At 42.4% G+C, this 13,711-nt stretch overlaps 1 protein-coding gene across 3 annotated transcripts in view; it reads left to right on the forward strand.

The window, feature by feature from the left end:
• Positions 1-3,778: 3,778 nt before the first annotated feature.
• The window catches only part of FAM20B (FAM20B glycosaminoglycan xylosylkinase), a 65,477-nt gene continuing 55,544 nt past the window's right edge, over positions 3,779-13,711 (forward strand). Inside the window, exon 1 of one of the 3 annotated variants that reach the window (XM_004478224.5) lies at positions 3,779-3,992. The gene's annotated coding sequence lies outside the window, so the exon portion shown is untranslated. Of the gene's footprint in view, positions 3,993-4,089; positions 7,010-13,711 lie in introns of those variants that run through there. The other 2 variants (XM_004478225.5, XM_004478226.4) reach the window with 2 other exon arrangements.

A 13,711-nucleotide genomic window follows, 5' to 3' on the forward strand; every position in this document is an offset into this window, starting at 1 on the left:
GGAAAAAATTACAGAAGCAGCTGTCCATGGAGCCAGATACAGAGCATGTATCTGCCCAGGTTGGGGCGAGAGGGAGGCGTTGACACAGCCGCGGCAGAGCACTCGCTCCTGGAAACGAAGGGACACCCGTGCTCCTTCTCTCACTAACTAGCTGCGTCGCCCTCTCCCTGGGTTCCTAGCACCTTGGAACAGCCTAAGCTTCCCTCTAGATCTGCTCAGCTTTCCTGATGTAGAATTAACTTAATTAGTTTCAGAGAGATCCACCACTATAGGTGTATTGGGTTAAAAGAAATCGTACGTGTGTTTATGTCTGCGTGCAGGCACCACGAGACAATATTCCCCTTATACCTCGGCATTGCCAGACTGTTATTTGAGTCCAGAGGCTGGAAAAGTTGGCAGAAACTTGGAAATTCAGAAACAGTTTAAGGAAAATGCCTACAAGGACTAAGGGGCTGAAAAAGAAACCTCCAGTGCTCCTAATTTCCCACGTCAGCTGGACCTGTTCTCCTAAGGCCTGTCTTTCCAGTGTCGTGTCTACCATGTGCCAACTACAGAGGTAGCTCTGCAGAAGATATGTATGTGAATAAAACATGGCCCTTGGCCTCAGGGGCTTACAATGCAGTGGAAGAGGAGTCAGACATTTCCCCCAAGGGCTTCAATATAAACGACACCAGGATAGTTGCAAATAGAGTGCTGGGTCCCAGAAGTGGAGGGAAGAATGCACAGTTGGAAAGGTCAGGAAAGCCTCCTAAGCAATTGGCATTTGAGAGATAGGAAACATTTTTCAGGTGAAGGTTGGGAAGGGGGTGAGGTGTGAATCCAGAATTCAGATCAGGGAGGGGAAAGGGATGTATGCAAACAGCAACTGGAAAGGTGGATTAGGATGGGAAATGGCAAGCAGAGGAGTTTCTATGCAATTCCACAGGCCCTGGAGGGTTTGGCACAGGGAGTAATAACCAAGAGTGCTCTGCCCAGGACCTACACTGTTCTCTGCCGGAGGGCTACCAGCCAAAATACCGTCCTGGTTTCAACTCAGTGAACTTCAACACATCGGTATGGAGAAGGTACTCTGCAGGAGGCATTCCACACATGAAAAATAAAGACGAAATTAAAGTCACAGTCTGTACCCTTCAAAGTTTCGCAGTTTGGGAACTGGAGAGAGTGGGGCAAAGGGAAGCACAGCACATCACGGAGTGAGCAAGTGCCACGGGAGTCCTGGCAAAGTGCTCTGACTGTTCTCATGGGCTCTGCCTGACCTCCCGTCCCCTCTCAATACTAGACTGCAAGCCTCCTAAGACTGGAGACAAAGCCTTCTTCATCTTTGCACGGCCTGAGTCTAGCTCAGTGCCTGGCACTTGGTGGACATTCACTGAAGGAAGGCAGGGAGGGAGGGACGAGCAATTCTCCTATCATGCATCATCTGCTGTGTGTCTGTCTGAGTTCACATAGTACTGCCTAACTTTGGTTTATATTCCTTTCTTCTCCCACCTGTATTTTTTCACCTCAAGCCTCTCTCACTGACAACACCTGCTCATAGCATTTTCCTGGACTCTGATTCTTTCAGACATCACAGAGTCTGTGCTGCAGAATTTAAGCGTACCACGTTCCTTGCAGCTGTTAACCTGTGTATTAGTCATGCAAACTCTTTGAAGGTAAAGTCCCCTTCTTCAATGATTGCATTCTTCACCATACCTAGAATATACTGACTGTTGATAGGTTGGGAACTATGACTCCTTACAGGAAGAGGGAGGAGAAACAAAGGCCATGGAGCATCGGACACTTTACTGGTGCAGTAATTGCATTCACAGAGAGCCAATAAAGGGCAAACTAGGGGACAGAACAATAGTGCTGCCTGAAAGACTCTGACATAGAGGTCTCAAACCCATGGCTCTACCTCTGAGGACAGACAAGGAGGAAGGGTGTCTGTTCTGCAGCGTGTGGGATGGATGGAAGGATTTGATGGATGACAAATTAAGTGTTGAACTGTGTTGTCTAGAAAGCCCGTGAACTATCCTCTCTGAAAACCCTTAAAGATGGAAGAAACCGTCTGTCCAGGAAGCTGAAGCCGGGGGAAAGTCTCCAGAGCAGTGACAGTTGGAAAGTCTACCCTTGCAGTCCTTATCAGCGTTCCAGGCAAGAAAGTAAAGTCCCTTTGAGAAGAGTGCCTTAGAGGAACTGTTGACTTGCCCTTTTGTTTTACGATCTTCCAACTCAGGAAGCAAGGCTCAGGAAGATTCACTGACTGCAGATAGATCAATGTTCAAGTGTGGATAAAGAAGGTAGACTCTTTTTACCATACAGTTTAATACCAAGGACTGCATAGACTATGGTCAGAAAATGACCCTCAGTTACATTCAGTAGAAGAATGCTGCGAAGCCCACTCCTAGGAGTGATTAATGCTTCCTGTAGAGGAGCTGCCTTCATAATTTGATTGGCTGGGGCAGGTGTCAAACCCATTATTTCTCTAGACCAGGGGTTCTTAACAAGGGGTCTGTGTACTTGAATTGAAACTCAAAAAAACAAAACTTTTTCGTGTGGAATAATGGGTGGGTGTGATATATTTATTAAATATTACACAGTATAGTGTGAACTTAGTAAGGGGTCCATGGTTTTCAACTGGCTGGCAAAGAGGTCTGTGGGACAAGAAAGGTTAAGAACCCCTGCTTTAGCTTCTCCTGAGAGTAAGAACTTATATAAATACATATGTGAGTAATAACTAACATTACACAATAATTTGCAAAGTACTTTCCCTGCATATGTCCCAATTTTACACTCAAAAAACCAAGTGAAGTGTAGGTACTACGATTAACTCCCATTTTCCAGATAAGGAAAACAAAACTCAGAAAGGATAAATGGCACATCCAGTATCATACAGCCAGTAAGGAAGAGTTCTTTCGACTCTGCTCTGATGCTTAAAGTAACAATGCAGTCTGAAAAATGGAAGCTTGGTCTTTTTTCTTCCCCAGTCACTCATCTTATCCCATAGAACAGTAATATTTTTGGTCAGGCACATCAACAAGTTTAGTAGATGGTGAATGAATGAATGAATGCTTTCTATAGTGGATGTACTATATGGAGTCAGTGGAAAGGGAAAAAAAAAAACTTAAGGGGAAGGAAAATCTTTCATTCAAACTATTTCTCACGATCCTACTGGGTGCTGAGCATTGGAGACCCAGACATGACTGCCCTACTCTCATGGGTTTATAGTCTAATACAAGAGACAGAGGTTGAAAACTAATAATAATCACAGTTTTGTTAAGTGCTATTGAAAGCATGTAGTAGGGAGCTCTGGTCTGGTCTGAGGGAAAAGAAATTTGTACACAGTGGCTGAAAGTGAGCTCTTTCAGGCAAGAGAGATACATTTGTATAGGCAGAACCTACAGCCAGAAATCGGAGCAAATGTAAGGGGCAAAAGGAGAGAAACAGATTTTTATGTAATACTTGGCCTGGGGGACCCAAACTCTCCAGTCCCGCTGCCTGGCTACCTACCTGAGTAAGAAAATCAGGAAGGAAAAAAGCAAAGGCAAGAATGAGGTGAGAGACCAGTTTATGTAAGCGGGGCGGGGCCGATAGGAGGACTAGGTAAGGGAGCCGGCGCTGAGAGAGTTAAATGGGACCAAGACGACATGGAAAGAGTTAATGGGGCGGGGCGCATGGAACGGAATCGACAGTCCCCGCCCATAAGGCGGGGAGGGGGCGGGGCTGAGCCGACTGAGTCCTGGGATTGGTCACTGGGAAGGCTTTACGCTAGGACCGTACCAACAGTCAGAGACTGCGAAGGAGAGGGGTGGGCGTGGGACGGTTGGCTCTGCGCTAGGAAAGGTGGCCAAGGAATGGCCCGGCCAGGGGTGGGCGGGAGCCGCAGTGGCTGCGGCTGGGGGCAGTGAACGCGGCGTGCGGCTGCCCCTCCCCGGCGGAGGCGGCGGGGGCGGCCGAGGCCGCGCCGCACCGCACGGCGCGGGCGGCCATGGAGCGAACCTAGACCCCGGCAGGTGAGCGGCGTGGGAACGCGGGCTGACACGCGACCCCTGCCCGAGCCCGCCGCGCGGGAAAGTGCGGGCGGGCCGCGGGTGGGGCGCGGTGCGGGGCGCGCGCCGGGCGGGGCCTCTTGGGGGCGGAGCACTCGTGCCCCAAGCGGTCCCCCGGCGCCCGCGAGCAGGTCCGGGGACGGGGCCGGTCGCTGCCTCAGAGAGCGACCGGGGGCCGCACGCCCTGCCCCATCGGCCTTGGGGCGGGCTCCTGCCGGCGGTCCTGGGTCGCGGCTGAAGGGACGCGCGGCCTCGGCCGCCGCCTTCCCGGCCCGGGCTGCTGGGGAAGCGGTCTCACTTGGGGACACCGGGTCCATCTAGTGACCAGCCCTCGCCCCCGGGCGCGGTCCCCGGAGGCGCCTGGCCCGGGTGCCGCCCTCGTGTCCCGCCGAGCTCCAGGTGCGGCGCCTCGGGGAGGAGCTTCCGCCCGCTGGGTCCCTGCCGGGGCCGCCTCGTGGCCGAGAAGCGCGAGTGACCTGCAGGCCCGAGGCGGGGCAGCCGTGCCCAGGGGCCCGCGGTCTCCACCGGGTGGTGCGCCCCACCCCCCACATCGGGCACAACTTAAGGAAATGATAGGGTAGTCCAAAGTGGGTTGCGCTTGCTATTTCATTTCCGGGTGCGATGGCTCTGCGATTAAGAACGAACCAAAGCGTTACCATTAATGACGGATGTGAGCAGTTGTCAAGCTGTGTCCTCGCTTATGGGGTCGGAGAAGAGCTTCATTCTAGTTAGGCTTCTGTTACCTCCAAGTCTCCGAGTAGGGAGGGAAGGACTAGAAGGATGTTGGAGGGAGAGTGGAGTGGACAAGGAATGATTGGTCGTTATGGAATTATTCATTTGTTTTTGAAAAGGACACTTCACTGTTTGGATGGATGAGGAGTTTATAATTTGGGAAAATGAGAGATGCTTAATACTGCGACTTGACATCTAGGTAGGGCCAGGTATAAGTATCATCCTCACCCAGCCTATTTCCCTTCAAGTTTTTATTTCTCACCTTGAAAAGATGGGATTGGACTGTGGGGTCTTTTAGCTTTTAAATATAGGACTTTACATATCTCTAATTGTTAAAGTTAAGATTATCTTTTATTAGCCATGCCTGTCCTCCTTGATTCTTGCATAAATTTCATTGGGGTTGTTTTTTTTTTCAACTGGGTTAGAGTCCTCAATGTACTGTGTATTAACAAACATTCCTTGAGTTTATGCATGGCCTTTGAGCTAAGGGACTTAGAACACTTCCACATATATTATCTATCATCAGAACATGTCTTTGAGAAACTGAGGTATAAGTGTTAAATGAACTAAAGTATTTGCCTAGACTCAGTCATTCTTAGGTAGATGTAAAATTAAATTCATGTTTTCCAGTAATAACTTTTCTGAGATTTGTGAAGATGTTGAACTTTGGCCCCTGAAAACATCCAAAGGAGTCAACAGGAAGCCCTTCTGTATTTGAAAGTGCTCATCAAAGAAAAATAAAAAGGCACAAGCAAGTAATTCAGACAGTCTCACTACTAAAAAAAATGCAGTGATACAAATAGATGGAGGTAAAGGTAATCAGGAAATCCTGGAGTTCACAGCTTTCTTTCTCCATGACTGGTGAAAATGTGCCATTGATTTGTTTTATTAGCTTCTCTTGAACTAAGGAAAATAGGTATGTTTTGGTTAAAGAATAAAAACACATGCCCTGCTTTTCCTTTTGAGTACTTTGGATTAGAGAACAAATTAAAAAAACACTGTTTCTCTCTTTATAATTTTTAAAAAAATCCTTCATAACCTACAGTTATTTTATTCCTTGATTTTTAGTCCAATCTCTTGATTTCCATTTGTAGATTCCCAATGCTTTCACACAGTGTTGAAACTTCTTTATTTTAGCTTTTCCGAGTTTTGAATTCTTTAGTGAAATTCTGTTACCTTTATTTTCAGCACAAACTTCAGCTTCCTACACTTTGTATCACTATCATTTCAATGGTGTAAACCCTGAAGCCATATACTTCAGCTCTTGAATTGATAACTTTAAAATAGCTAACAACTGATTGTCTCATGGTGATTCCTGTAGTCTCATAAGAGAAACAGGAGACTGACTGCTCTTTGTATTCTGTGGTGGCAATTACAAGCAATAAAAAGAAACCCATGTTCTGAAGCTAGATGTCAGGTTACTCTGTGGGCTGAAGTGTCAGTTGATTTTGTGGATTGAGCACAGTTAGGGACTTGAGTTTGTTGTAATCTTTCTTTCTGTACTTAACAGTGCCTAGTGTGTAGTAGGTGTGCAGGAAACAATTGTTGATGGAATGAATGAATGAAAAACAGTATGAGTGAAGGAGAAATATTCTAGTGTATATACTAAATTGTTTAGTTCTGCTTTTGTCAAGGCAAAGCCAAGAAAATGTATTTTGTATTTCTGTTGAAAATGTTCTGTTAAGATGGGTATCTGAAAAGGCTGGTACTTGCTGGATCATGATTGTCAAGTATTCTAGCCACATGCAGGTCTGGGAGCAGCCTGTGGTGCTCAGGTAAGATGCAATGTCACAGATTTGCTCCTGCAGCCCACTCTTGCTAGGCTGAGCAGTCAATATTTTTGCATTATTATCTAGATCTCTCGGTAATGGCAAAACCAGTAGAGTTGACCCTGACAGCCCATTTTCTTTTCCTTCGTATTGTGGGTGGGAGAGGGGAGTGAGTTATCTTTCCTTGAGGTGCTTTTCAGCAACTTCTCCTTCCACACTTCTGTATATCTTCCTTTTTCCCTTCCTTGAGCTCCCTCTGTGACCCCCAAGGACACTACATGAATTCATTAGCATGGACCTAGGATGCAGCAAAGAAGGCCTTACTTAGCAATTGAAACCAGCTTCTGACCAACTTACAATGTCATCATGACCACTAGAACTGCCTAGAAGAGTGTAATATAAAGATTTCACTTCTGGTTTTGTCTTTCTTATTGAAAACAAAAGAAGAAGTACCTTTCCTTGGACCTGGAGAATCTTGGGGTACGTTTGTCATCCTTGTATGCTATGAGATATGGAGGCTGATGTAGAAAAGAGGCATTGAGCTTTGGTGTGTGTGTAGGGTCTTTGCTTTCCAGCAAGGTAACAGCCCTAGGGGAAAGTGTATTAATTTGAGTGTATTATAAAAGGAGGTCAAGGAATATGACATTATGAATATGTAAAGAGGACAGAGCAAAGTACAGGGTGAAGCAGGGAAGTCTATCATTCTGTGCTTTCAAACATTAACTTTCTAATTTACGCTTTTAGCAATGTCTCATCTAATATTGTTAGGAAATAAGATATGTGCTAAAATTCTTATTTTAGCTACACTTTTGCAGAAAAACTTTTAGTATATTACTTTGTTTTCTAAAAAACTAATGTTTATCCTTCCCTTTTGACTCAGGATTACTAGCATTAGTTACTGACAGTAATTGAGCATACTTTGAAGTGATTGAAGTATGTATGGTGTTTGTCGCTTCTGCTCTTTGGAATTCTTGCATCTGCTTTTTATAATCAGTCTATCTCTTTTACCAATGGTGGGAAATCTGTACTTTTTTGTGGTCAGTGTCCTTCTTCCCTCTTTTAAAACTGCAGCTTCTAATCTTCTATGGAGTAGGGACCCAACTCAACTTCCTGAAATTGAATGTAAAACAGCTAAGTAGACTTAGTGAGGGTCTCCTAGCTTTTCTCTAAATATCAGTATATGAACTTTATAACCAACTATATTGGCTGCCTAAAGACCTTTATTGTTCATTTGTTTGTCCTTCTTGGTTTACATAGTGAATTTGTACTCCATTTGGGTGCATTTATGCTCCTATAGTTCCTATTGCAGAAAAAATAAAATAATATGAAAGTGCAGTGTTGGTTCTCATTTCAGAAAGCACTGCAAATAATACTTGACGATCTGGTTCCAGCCCTGTCTTATATCATGCTTGGGCAGTGTTTTGGACCATTTCCATTCTTCCTCTTAGCTTTACCAGATTCTTCTCTTTTCCTAGTCCCATCCAACTCCAGGAACCAAGTTGGCAATAGCACTGGCCTTGAAAGATGGAAGCAGAGTATACAGAAAGCAGCAATTTTAAATTGAATGTATAAAGCTGTAATGTATATTAGATCTTTCTGCATTTTTTTGGTACTGTATATCCAAATTAGTTACAGGGCTTAGTTTTCCATGTCAGTAGCAGAAGCCCTCTTTAAACTAAAGAGTTGACAGGTCAGAAGAAATTCTTATAACTGTAAAGGTCTCTCTCCCTTACTCTTTTTTTTTTTTTTTTTAAGAAATGAATGTGGTGGTTTTTTTTGTCTTTTTTTAAAAATTTTATTTATTTATTTCTCTCCCCTTTCCCCCCATACCCCAGTTGTCTGTTCTCTGTGTCTGTTTGCTGCATCTTCTTCGTCCACTTCTTTTGTTGTCAGTGGCACGGGAATCTGTGTTTCTTTTTGTTGCGTCATCTTGTTGTGTCAGTTCTCCGCGTGTGTGGCACCATTCCTGGGCAGGCTGCACTTTCTTTCGTGCTGGGCTCTCCTTACAGGGCGCACTCCTTGCGTGTGGGGCTCCCCTACGCGGGGGACACCCCTGCGTGGCAGGGCACTCCTTGCACGCATGAGCGCTGCGCATGGGCCACCTCCACACGGGTCAAGGAGTCCCGGGGTTTGAACCTTGGACCTCCCATGTGGTAAACGGGCGCACTAACCACTGGGCCAAGTCCGCCGCCCCTCCTCTTTATTTTTTTAATGTTATATTTAAAAAAATGAGGTCCCCATATACCCCCAATGCCCTCCCTTACTCTTTACTCCTTTTATTCAACAAGCATTTATTGAGTACCTCTCATGTTCTGCACTGTGCTAGGTTACTTAGAAATACAGAGAGTGAAACATCCCCTGTCCTCAAGGAGCTCACAGTATAGTACAGAAGACAAGCATGCCATATATGTGTGTGTGTGTATGCGTATATATATATATATATGCATATATATACGCATACACACACACACATATACTTACATATTCATGTTACAACAAGGGGATCATGTCTGGAGCTTAATTTCAGCACAGACCTGCTTGGGGTTCTCCTGTTTAAAACAGGACCTCCTGTGACTTTGTGTAGCTTCATACACCCTAGAACTCAAGGCTACATATGTAAGGTGTTATCATTGCATAAAACTTATATACCTTTCCAAAAGCTGTAGTGAATTGAATAGTAAAGGTGGAAAGGATATGAAAATTTGAAGGACAATGTTATATTATATAAAATTCCATTTTTTCCACATTGTACTGGAATGACATTCTATAATATAGCCTTAAGTAGTGGTTATATACTGACAATTGAACAGTGAAATGCCTAGAATTTAGGGAGCTTCATTATAGCTGGCCCATTTAAATCAGAATGCAAATTCTTAGGTATTTCCACAGAGTTTCTAGATCAGTGAACACTGCTGGTGTTGGCTTTTTAGAACAAATCTTGCTAGCAGTATGAGTTAAAAATTTTTTCCCTTCCATCTCTTAAGGAGAAGAGTTAGAGAATTGCCCTAAATCAAGGTTTAAACAGGATGGGGTGCAAGAATTAAATTGTTTTCAAAAATTAAACACCCTTTATTGCCTCTGTCATTTTTACTCTCACACCCAAAAGGGAGGCTATCTTAATGCTTCTTTAATGCCTACTAATCATTTTGCTTGGCGTCCCTCACAGGGCAGTATTAGAGGATTTCACATAAGGAATTCTGTATTTACAGATATGAATATTTAAGTGGAAGTGGAAACAGTGAGGGAAAATCACACTGGGAGCAGTTTGGACTGTATGGGAGTTTTATTTTCTATACCAGTAGCTTTAAGTTACTGTTAAGGTTTTTCTTAAGAGCTTTGTATTTTAAGACATGCAAAGTGGTTATATTTAAAATACAGACCTACTTTTCCAAATAGAAGTATATTGTGAAGGGCATTCTATTTCAGCCTTTTCCCTGATGTGTAATAAATTCATATTTTCCATCTCTTGTTTCTGTTGAATGTGGCATAATTGAACTTTGTAGAGGAAAGAGACAGGCTGGTCAGATTAGTGACACAGCCTCCCAGTCTTCTGCTTGACATGGTATACCCATTTTGAAAATGTCTATTTGTTTACAGTCTTACCTGCTTCTCAAATTTAGGAAAGGATAGAGTTCAGGAATACAAGACTACTAATTACTACTCAACTCAGCTTAGTATTGTGTCCTAAGTATGTTGAGAAAAAAAAAGAGGGTGTTGCCTCCAACAAGGTTATTTTCTTTGTCATTTTTTCTCCCTTCAGGAGATTATCTTTGGGGTTTAATATGGTAGTAATAAAACTTTAATTGAGCAATTACCATAGGTCATTCAGGTACTAAACACAGTACATGTAGTAATGTCATTCATTCTTAACAACTCTGCTCTGTAAGTTAGGTAATAGTGTACTCGTTTCCATTTTTCACATGAAGAAACTGAGGCCCAGTGAGGTTAAATCGCTTCCCATACCCCATAGTAGGTGGTAAAGTAAAGATGCAGTCACAGATGCTCTGAATCTAGAGCACACACACTTAACTCTATAGAAGAACTTATATTTACAATAAGAAGGTGAATTAAGAAGCTATTTCTTTAGTAGAGAATTAGCAGGGAAAGGAAAAATATACCTAGATCTTAACTAAAGTATATTATTTTATTTTTAGTAGCAGTCTCCCACTTAAAGATGAAAAGGGAGAATGATGTTCTGTTGTGGCAGAAATAGGTGGCAGTGCAAGAGTGGTCTGGTTTTTTGTGTGTACTCAGGATTTATTCAGGTCATAAACACTTGATGACACTTGATGTCTTTTGGTATTGAAGGTTTTGACTTTCTGTATGGAAGTACACAATGCTAAGTACAAAGATTTCTGAATGTTCTTGATTTTAGTTATGATCACTGCCACTAACCATCAAGAAATACTGCATTTGTTTCTAGGGGGCAGGGATATAAACTCGTAACAGCTAACAATACTCTACTGTCACTGCCAGTTAAAAAACAAAATAGCAGTATATCAAACTTAGCACAGGGTGGAAAAATGTGTTTATTTTACTTTGTACTAAAGTGTTGTGATTTTGTTATTATTTGTGCTTTGGCTGAGGTATAAAGATTAGGCTTTATAAACTGCATGTTTGAGGATAGCCTCATTTGCTTTATATAGGTCTGAGTAGGGCTGTAAAGTATGTAAATGGATTTTAGTAAATGATCCAGTTGATAATCTAATTCTTCTTCTATTACCTTAAGAGACCTTCTTAATTATTTATCTTTTTAAACAATGAAGGCAAAAAATAAATAGAAATGGCATATAACTTTCATAATGTGTTTATTGCCCTCATAGAAGGCATTAATAATCATTTATAAATATGACCTAATAATTTAGCAGTCCAATCTTTATGTACATTTAATGGCTAATTTTGTGTTTCCCCCCTTCCTGAGATAATTATTTTTAGTCACATAATTTATTTCTCTATGTCCTCTCCTTGGATATTTTTAATGTCCCCAAAATAGTTGATAGGGACTGAATATATATAGGCATGTTTTTTTTTTTTTTCCCAGCTGCCACTTTGCATGATAGTAAAAGGTGAGAAATTTTGATAAGGAGAAATAGTGAATAAGGTTTTGTAACAGTTGTCTATTGCTGTTTTATAAACTGCCCCAAAATTTAGCAGCTCATGACAATGATTTATTTCTCATAATTATATAAGTCACGTGGGCCCAACTGAGTAGTTTATATTGCAAAGGTATAAACTGGACTTAAACATGTGGCTGTATTCAGTTGCTACCCCAATTGGTGCTGAAATGCCCTCCACGGCTTCACTTCCTGTCTGGCACCTCAGCTGGTATTTGCATTTCCATTTATCTGGTTAAGAACCTGATTTGACCCCTGAATTGGAAATGTGGAAAAGAGACCTCACTGAAACTTTAGCTTTTAGTTACTGTGAGCAATGTTGGGCTTTTTTCTCTTTGACCTTAAAAATAGTAGTGTGAGGTCGTCATTCAATCAGAGGAAGATTCAAGGGGACACTGCTGTTACTGGCTCTTGAAACACACTAGTGACTGGTAGGAGGCCAGGTGTTTCCGTGTTCTGCAACAGCCACGTACACTGAGTCTTATCACACAATGTCTTAACAGGCCTCACACTGGCTTGTTTTTCTTCCTTTGTTCCTCCAAACATCATCTAGACTCTTAAACAGAGGATTTACTAAGTCCTAACTTTTTTCTCTGGTACCCATATTTCTTCTCTCAAAACAATTTTGTAGTTTTAATTTTGTCCTTATAAAGTATTTATCAGACATACAGGGTGTGTGTGTGTGTGTGTGTGTGTGTGTGTGTGTGTGAAGAAGGAAAGAAATTGAGCCTTCAAGGCAAGCCCCATTTAGCTCTTGGGACTGAGTGTGAGACCAGGATTTAGTAGGGAAATTCCTTATACAGGTCTGTATTCCAGAGTTCCAGTCTGGGAGTACATGCCGGCTTTTAGTGTGAAAACTATTTATAAATGTACCATTTGCATTGCCTTTTTTATGTTTAGCATTTATTAATTTATGTTATTACTAGAGTCTATTTGTTCTTTGACTCAAATATTAAAATAAATTACCATAATATAGCTGGACAGCCTTACACTGAGGCTTTTATAGGAGAAGGAAGGGCATAGAGTAGAGCAGGCAGACTCCTCTGGGAATGCTGTTAGAGGTGTCATAAATAGTTTAGAATGTATCGAGTGATCTTTCTTTAACTTAGTATTGGAAATGGAGGATCCTCTTGGAAACCCAGTTTGCAGAATGTATACTGTATGCTGTTTGTCTCCAAAAAGAAAGGAAGGTAATATAACATGGAAACCCTGTCTTGGGTATTCTCCCTTCTCTCAAGTAAGAGAGGTGAAAGGGATGATTCTAAAGAGTTAAGTAATATACTGTCATTAGAGGATGGAATTATTTGTTATCTTGCATCTCAAACATTTTTCCACAACAGGAGTTCTGTAAGCTCATAGACTTTTGTAGAAATTCCACTAAGGTGACTACATTGTAAATTCTTTCAAATAGCTTTGAGCTTGCCCTCTGGGCTGAGGGAGTAGTAGCTTTCCAGCTAAAAGAAAGCCTCTTTCTGAACCATCAATATTTCTTCAGAAAAAGAGACACTATACTCTGAAACCACCCACCAAACTGAGTCATGAGTGTGTTGGCAGAGAAGTAGCTTACCAATAAAAGGAGAGCTGACATCCTCTGTCAGCATTAAGGTGCCAGTTGATATGTACTTATTTAATGCTTAATACCAAAGGAGATTAACATCAGAGTCCTAAAATACTTGCAAAGCCTCATTTCTAGTAGCTTGTTCAGATTAGGTTAAGAAGGCATCTTTCCTTACTGAATGTACTAGGTATTACAGAGAATTCAAAGATGGTTAAAATCACTAAGGAGCCATGATTTTGATAGAGAAATTAAGAACTACATACAAGTTCTTATCAAAGCAGAATTCTGGTCTAAAGGAGGTAGAAGTTACTGCAGAGAGAGGGACCAGAAATGGCCTTGGTGATGGGCCTTTATGCTATAAACAGGAGACAATGGGAAGAAAGGCTGAGAGAAAGATATGAAAGGAGACCCAGATATGAGGAATGGCAAGGGAAGAGGGTAGCTGTACACAGGGAAAGGAGGAGGTAGGACCAGAGCATATTCAGTTGGTCCCTTTTAGTTGGAGCTGAG

The sequence above is a fragment of the Dasypus novemcinctus genome, chromosome 13, assembly GCF_030445035.2.
Source record: "Dasypus novemcinctus isolate mDasNov1 chromosome 13, mDasNov1.1.hap2, whole genome shotgun sequence".
In the NCBI taxonomy this organism is placed as follows: Eukaryota; Metazoa; Chordata; class Mammalia; order Cingulata; family Dasypodidae; genus Dasypus; species Dasypus novemcinctus.